The sequence below is a fragment of the Elephantulus edwardii genome, unplaced genomic scaffold (genome assembly GCF_000299155.1).
Source record: "Elephantulus edwardii isolate Elephantulus edwardi_28Jun2011 unplaced genomic scaffold, EleEdw1.0 scaffold00357, whole genome shotgun sequence".
Lineage (NCBI taxonomy): Eukaryota > Metazoa > Chordata > Mammalia > Macroscelidea > Macroscelididae > Elephantulus > Elephantulus edwardii.
The window spans coordinates 1,869,688-1,876,321 of record NW_006400107.1 but is presented as its reverse complement, the minus strand read 5'-3'; the positions used below and the strand labels follow the sequence as shown (position 1 = coordinate 1,876,321).

The 6,634-nt window shown below is 37.6% G+C and overlaps 1 pseudogene; it reads left to right on the top strand.

Annotated features, from left to right (window-relative positions):
* Positions 1-1,682: 1,682 nt before the first annotated feature.
* Positions 1,683-6,634, top strand: part of LOC102868775 — a 45,179-nt pseudogene continuing 40,227 nt past the window's right edge.

Genomic DNA, 6,634 nt, shown 5'->3' with positions numbered 1-6,634 from the left:
ACTCCTGGTTGCTTTTATGCTGAAGCCTGTGACATTGATGTGCCAATCGTTTTATTGGGCACCCATGGTGGACAGTGTTGGCTGGAGCTTCCCGACTAAATCATGCCTGGAAACAGGAGCGGCATCCGCTTCCAAAATGGCTTGCTTCTGGAAACTCTATGTACGAACAGTGCTTAGGTTGTTCATTCATAGGGTCGCTATGAGTCGTCCATGGCTTGACGGCATTAAATAACAACAACAACAACATCATCAACAACAACAAATCTTAATGGGATGAGATTACTCATCTTTGGCTGAAGCTCCACTGGTTCATTCATACTGCCAGAGAGATGCCACCTGGGGGTTTGTAGTACAACTCTCTAGGGACTCCACCGTTACACTACACTACTCTCTGTTAAGGAGATCTGCTTGCCCAGTAGTTAAGCACTTGACTGATGATGGTGGTTGGTGCCTCTAAATCACTAGTCAGTCCAAAGGAGGAGCATGGGACAACTTTGGAAACATTCTGAGACAGTGTTTCTTAGAGTCATTATTATTGGGAATCTACTAGAAAGCAATTAAATAGGTAAAGTGAAACATTTTATTTTGGGAAAAACAAGAGATTAAGGGTATATTCTAAATATGTGTGCCTAAAACAACAAAACCTAAAAAGTTATTGTTACTGAGTTGATTTTTGACACACAGTGACCCTATAGGGCACAGCTACCCCACAGGATTTCCAAAGCTATTAATCTTTACAGAGCAGACTGCCTCATCTCTTTTCTTTGGAGCAGCTTGTAGGTTTGAACCACTGACCTTTGATTAGTAGTAGAATGCTAAATCATTGCACCAGGGCTCCTCTTGCTCCTCTTGTATATATGATCTCTCTCTCACTGCTGGTGAGTCACAACCAACTCATGACTGTCCCTTCATTGTGTTTCTGAACCTGTAAATCATGTTTCTGAATGCCATCTTTTCCCCTCATGGTCACTTGTGGATTTGAACCACCAGAAAGCATGGTCTGGGGTTAGCAGTGTCAACCCCCTATGGACTACAGCACCACATCATCCAAATATCAGTGCAAGATTCCTTACAAATGATAGAAATAGTCCTCTGTTTCCCCCTACTAAAACCACTCACTGTGTATACTGTTGAGTCAGATCCAACTGATAGCTAACATTTCAGTATGTTTTCAGAAGCAGTAAATGGCATGGCTGGTACCAAGGTCATGCCAGTGGTTAGGAAATCAGTAGACATATTGCACTGGGAAAGTCTGCAGTCAGTATGATGTCCACAAGAAACACACCTGGAAAATGAAGATAAGGAAAAGACTAAAAATAAAAGGGTGGGGGGAAATATACCAAGCAAATAGCAGCCATAAAAAAAGCAGAAATAGAGATATTAATCTCTGATAAAAGAAATTAGAATGTAAAAACCATCACAAAGGACAAGGAAGATCACTACATAATGCTTAAAGGTTCAAGAGAACAAGAGTACATAACAATAATAAATATCTATGCACCAAATGAGATACCTGCAAAATAAATAAAACAAACATTAGCAAAACTAAAAAAGGAAATAGATAACATTACTATAGTATTTGTTGATTTAATAGACCACTCTCAAGAAAATATAGAACTACCAGAAAGAAACACAACAATGATGCTGAAGAATTAAATCACAAAATAAATCAACTCGCTCTCATGGATATTTATAGGCCAATGGACCCCAAAAAGGTACAGTATACCTTCTTCTCCAATGTGCATGGAACATTTTCCAGAATAGATCATATTTTAGATCACCGGACAAGCATCAATAAATTAAAAAACAGAAATAATACAAAACATTTTCTCAGACCACAATGCTGCAAAATTAGAAATTAATAATGAGAATAAAGGAGAAAAACCCCATACATTTGGAGGCTGAACAACACATTTCTTGAACACGAATGGTATGAAAAGAAATGAAATTAAAAAGTTTCTTGAAACAAATGACAATGAAAACACCACTTACCAAAACCTCTGGCAAACATCCAATGCAGTAATCAGAGGTTAATTTATAGCAATAAGCAAGCACATCAAAAGGCAGAAAAAAATGACCATTGACTCTCTAACCCAATGTCTTCAACAAATTGAAAAAGAACAGCAAGAAAGCATGATACTTCCTAAAAAAACTGAAATTATAAATATTAGAGCAGAAATAAATGAAATCAAAGCCAGAAAAACTGTTGAAACAATAAAACTTGATTGTTTGAAAAGGTCAATGAAATCGACAAACCACTAGCAAAACTAAAAAGAAGAAAAGAAGGAAAAGCAACAAGTAATCTGAATAAGAGATGAAACAGGAAATGTCACAACAGAACCAACTAAAATAAAAGACTAATCATGGAATATTATGAAAACTATACTCAAATTAAAACCTAGAGGGCACGGACAAATACTTAGAAATTCAAAACCTATTTAAACTGATACAAACTGAAATTGAACACCTGAACAGACTCATTATAAAAGAAGACATTGAAAAGGTAATAAAACAACTTTCAACCAAAAAACGCCCTGGACCAGATGGCTTTACAAGTGAATTTTATCAAACATTCAGAGAAGAATTGTCATCAAGTTTACATAAACTATTTCAGAAATTAGAAAAAGGTAATTCTCCCAGACACATTCTATGAAGCAAACATATCCTTGATACCAAAGCCAGGTAAAGACACCATTTTTAGAAAACTATAGGACAACATCTCTTATGAACATGTTGTTGTTGTTGTTATATGCTGACTAGTCACCTGTGACTCATAGTGACCCTATGTATAACAGCTCTAAATCCTGCTCTATCCTGTGCTAATCTCACTGTCTCTGGCACACCTACCTCCATTATCCCAGTCAATAAATCAATCCATCTCATAGAAGATCTTCCTCTCCTGCACTGTCCCTCTACCCTCCCAAAGACTGGTCCCTCCCTGCAACACATCCGAAGTAGTCAAACAAAGCTTGAGAATTCTTGCCTACAAGGAGCAGCCTGGTTGAACCAGGATGAATCTGTTCATTTTCTTACCAGTCCAATACTCTTCTCCAACACCACAGCTCAAAGGCATCAATTCCCCTGTTATCCTCCATAGTCACTGTCCAGCTCTCTGACAACATAGCAAGTGATTGCAAAGACCATGGCCTGTATCAGGCACAACTTAGTCTCCAGAGTGACACCATTGCTCTTCAGTACTTTAGTTCCCTCACAGCAGACTTCCCCATTGCAATATGTCTTTTAATTTCCTTGCTGCTGGTGCCAAGAGTGTTGACTATGAAGCTAAGCAAACTAAAGCTGTTAACAACCTCAGTATCTTCACCAGCTACTCATATGCAAGATCAAGCTGAAACTAAGGAAAATTAAATCTATGGGAACCAAAATATGACGTTGAGTCTATCCCACCTGAATTTCAGGATCATCTCAGGAACAGGTTTGAGGCCTTGAGCACCAATGAACAAAGACCAGTTGAGTTGTGGGAGGATATCAAGAGTATCATCCAAGAAGAGTGGAAAAGGCCACTAGAAAGACAGAGGAGGAAGAAAATACTAAAACGGATATCAGAAGAGACTCTGAATATTGCACTGGAACACCAAGAAGCCAAAGTAGAGGGAAAAATTCAAGATATTAAAGAGCTGAACAAAAGATTTCAAAAGGCAGTGCAGGAAGACAAAGTAAAATATTACAATGAAGTGTGCAAGAAGCTCGAGTTAGAAATTCAAAAGGGCCATACTTGCTTAGCATTTCTTAAGCTTAAGGAACTGAAGAACAAAGTCAAACCTCGAGTTGTAATACTTAAGTATGATTTGGCCAGAATATTAAATGATCCAGGAAGTATTAAAAGAAGATGAAAAGAGTATACAGAGTCACTGTACCAAAAGGAATTGGCAGACACAGAAAAATTTCATGAAACAACATATGAGCAAGAGCTTATGGTGATGAAGGAAGAAGTTCAAGCTGCTTTGAAGAAATTGGCAAAAAATAAGGCTCCAGGAATAGATGGTATACCAATTGACATATTTCAACTAACAGGTGCTGCCCTGGACATGCTCACCAAGCTGTGCCAAAAAATCTGAAGGACAACCACTTGGACAACTGACTGGAAGAGATCTGTATTTATTACCATCCCAAAGAAGGGTGACCCAACAGAGTGTGGAAATTATAGAAAAATATCATTGATATCACGTGCAAGCAAGATTCTGCTGAAGATTATCCAAAAAGGCTGTAACAGCACATCAACAGAGAACTGCCAGAAGTCCAGGCTGGGTTTAGAAGGGGTCATGGTACTAGGGATATTGTAGCTAATGTTAGATGGATCTTGGCTGAAAGCAGGGAATACCAGAGGAAAGTCTATGTTTTATTGTTTGTGCAAAGGTGTTTCACTTTATGGATCACAAGAAACTGTGGCTAACTCTGAGGAGAATGAGAATCCCACAACACTTGATCATACTAAAGCAAAAACTATACTTGGACCAGGAGGCAGTCATCAGAATGGAGCAAGGAAACACTGCATGGTTCAGAACTGGGAAGGGTGCACACCAGGGATATGTTCTATCTCCATACCTTTTCATTCTATATGCAGAACAGATTATCTGGGAGGCTAGCTATATTAGGAGAAGTGAGACATGAGGCTTGGTGGAAGATCTATCAACAATCTGCATTATATGCAGATGACACAACCCTGTTTGCTGAAAATGAGGAGGACCTGAAGCACTAGCTGCACAAGGTCAAGGACTACAGTCTTCAATATGAATTGAGGCTAATTATCAAGACGACAAAGATTCTCACCCCTGGGCCAGTTGGTAGCATCAGGATGGATGGTGTAGAGATTGAAATTGTTAACAGCTTTAGTTTGTTTGGCTTATGAACATAGATGCAAAAATCCAGAATAAAATCCTGGCTGATAGAATACAATTATACATAAAAAAAAAATTCACCATGCCAAGTGGGATTCATAACAGGTATGCAAGGATGGTTCAACATAAGAAAAACAATCCATGTAATTTATCATATAAACAAAGCAAAGAACAAAAACCACATGACCCTATCAATTGATGCAGAAAAGGCCTCTGACAAAATGCAACAAGCTTTCCTGATTATAGTATTAGAGGGGAATATATTCAATGAGTAAAAAGTATATATGTAAACCCTAGAGCCAACATTGTTCTCAATGGGCAGAGATTAAAGGAATTCCATTTGAGAACAGGAACTAGGCAAGGATGCCCACTATCACCTCTCTTATTCAATATTATATTGGAAGTCTTAGCAATAGCAATAAGACGAGAAGGAAATAAGAGGTAACGAAATTGGCAAAGAGGAGGTAAAATTATCTCTCTATGCAGATGATATGATATTATACTTAAAAAACCCTAAAGTCTTAACAAGAAAACTACTGGACATAGTTGACCAATTCAGCAGAGTGGCAGGATACAAGATCACCATACAAAAAAAAATCAATTGGATTTTTCTACAATGACAAAGAGCTGGAGCTAAAAAACAAAACAAAACAAAACAAAACAAACAAACAAAAAAACCAAAACAGCCAATACTTTTCACAGTAGTTAATCACAAGGTTAAATACTTGGAAGTAAATCTAACCTGAAGCACAAAGGATCTATTAAAAGAAAATTACAAAATATTACGACAAGAAACAAAAAGAGACTTGGAGAAATGGACAAATATACCTTGCTCATGGATAGGAAGACTTAATAATATGAAAATGACAATATCACCAAAGACAATTTGCACGTTAATTGTAATCCCAATAAAAATACCAATTTCATTCTTCAATAAGATGGATAAGACAATCTCCAATTTCACTTGAAATTGAAAGAGGCCCCAAATAAGCAAAGCACTCCTTAAAAAGAGAATCAAGGTTGAAGGCATCTCACTCCCTGATTTCAAACCTTACTACACTGCCTTGGTAGTCAAGACATGGTACTGGTATAATGATATACACATAGATCAGTGGAATAGAACTGAGAACCAGAAATCAGCCCATCTACCTATGGTCAACTGATTTTTGAAAAGTTGATGAAATAAGTGGGGAAATGATAGCCTTTTTAACAAATGGTGTTGGCAAAATTGGAAAACTATCCGTAAAAAACTCAAGTAAGATCCACACATCATTCCATACACAAAAACCAATTCAAAGTGGATCAAGGACCTAGGACTAAACCCAGGACTACATACTTTATTAGAGAAAAGCTTGGAAGAACTTTATAAGCCCTTATCTACAACATAAACAGTCTTCCAAGCATCCTGAAACACCTATAATGAAGAGTGTATAAAATAGATGAATGGGACCTTCCAATAATAAAATCTCTTTACAGATCCAAAATCTTCTCCAACATAGTAAAAAAGGAAACCACAGACTGGGAAAAAGTACTTGGCAATGACATGCCTGATAAGGAATTTATATCTAGAATTTATAGAATACTCAAGCACCACAACAAGATACAGGTAAACAACCCAAATGAAAAGTGGACACAGGATATAAACAGACACTTCACCAAAGAAGACCTTCAGATGGGGAAGAAATGTTGTTGTTGCTGTTATGTGCCATCGAGTCATTTCCGACTCATAGCGACCCTATGCACAACAGCTCTAAACCCTGCTCTATCCTGCACCAACC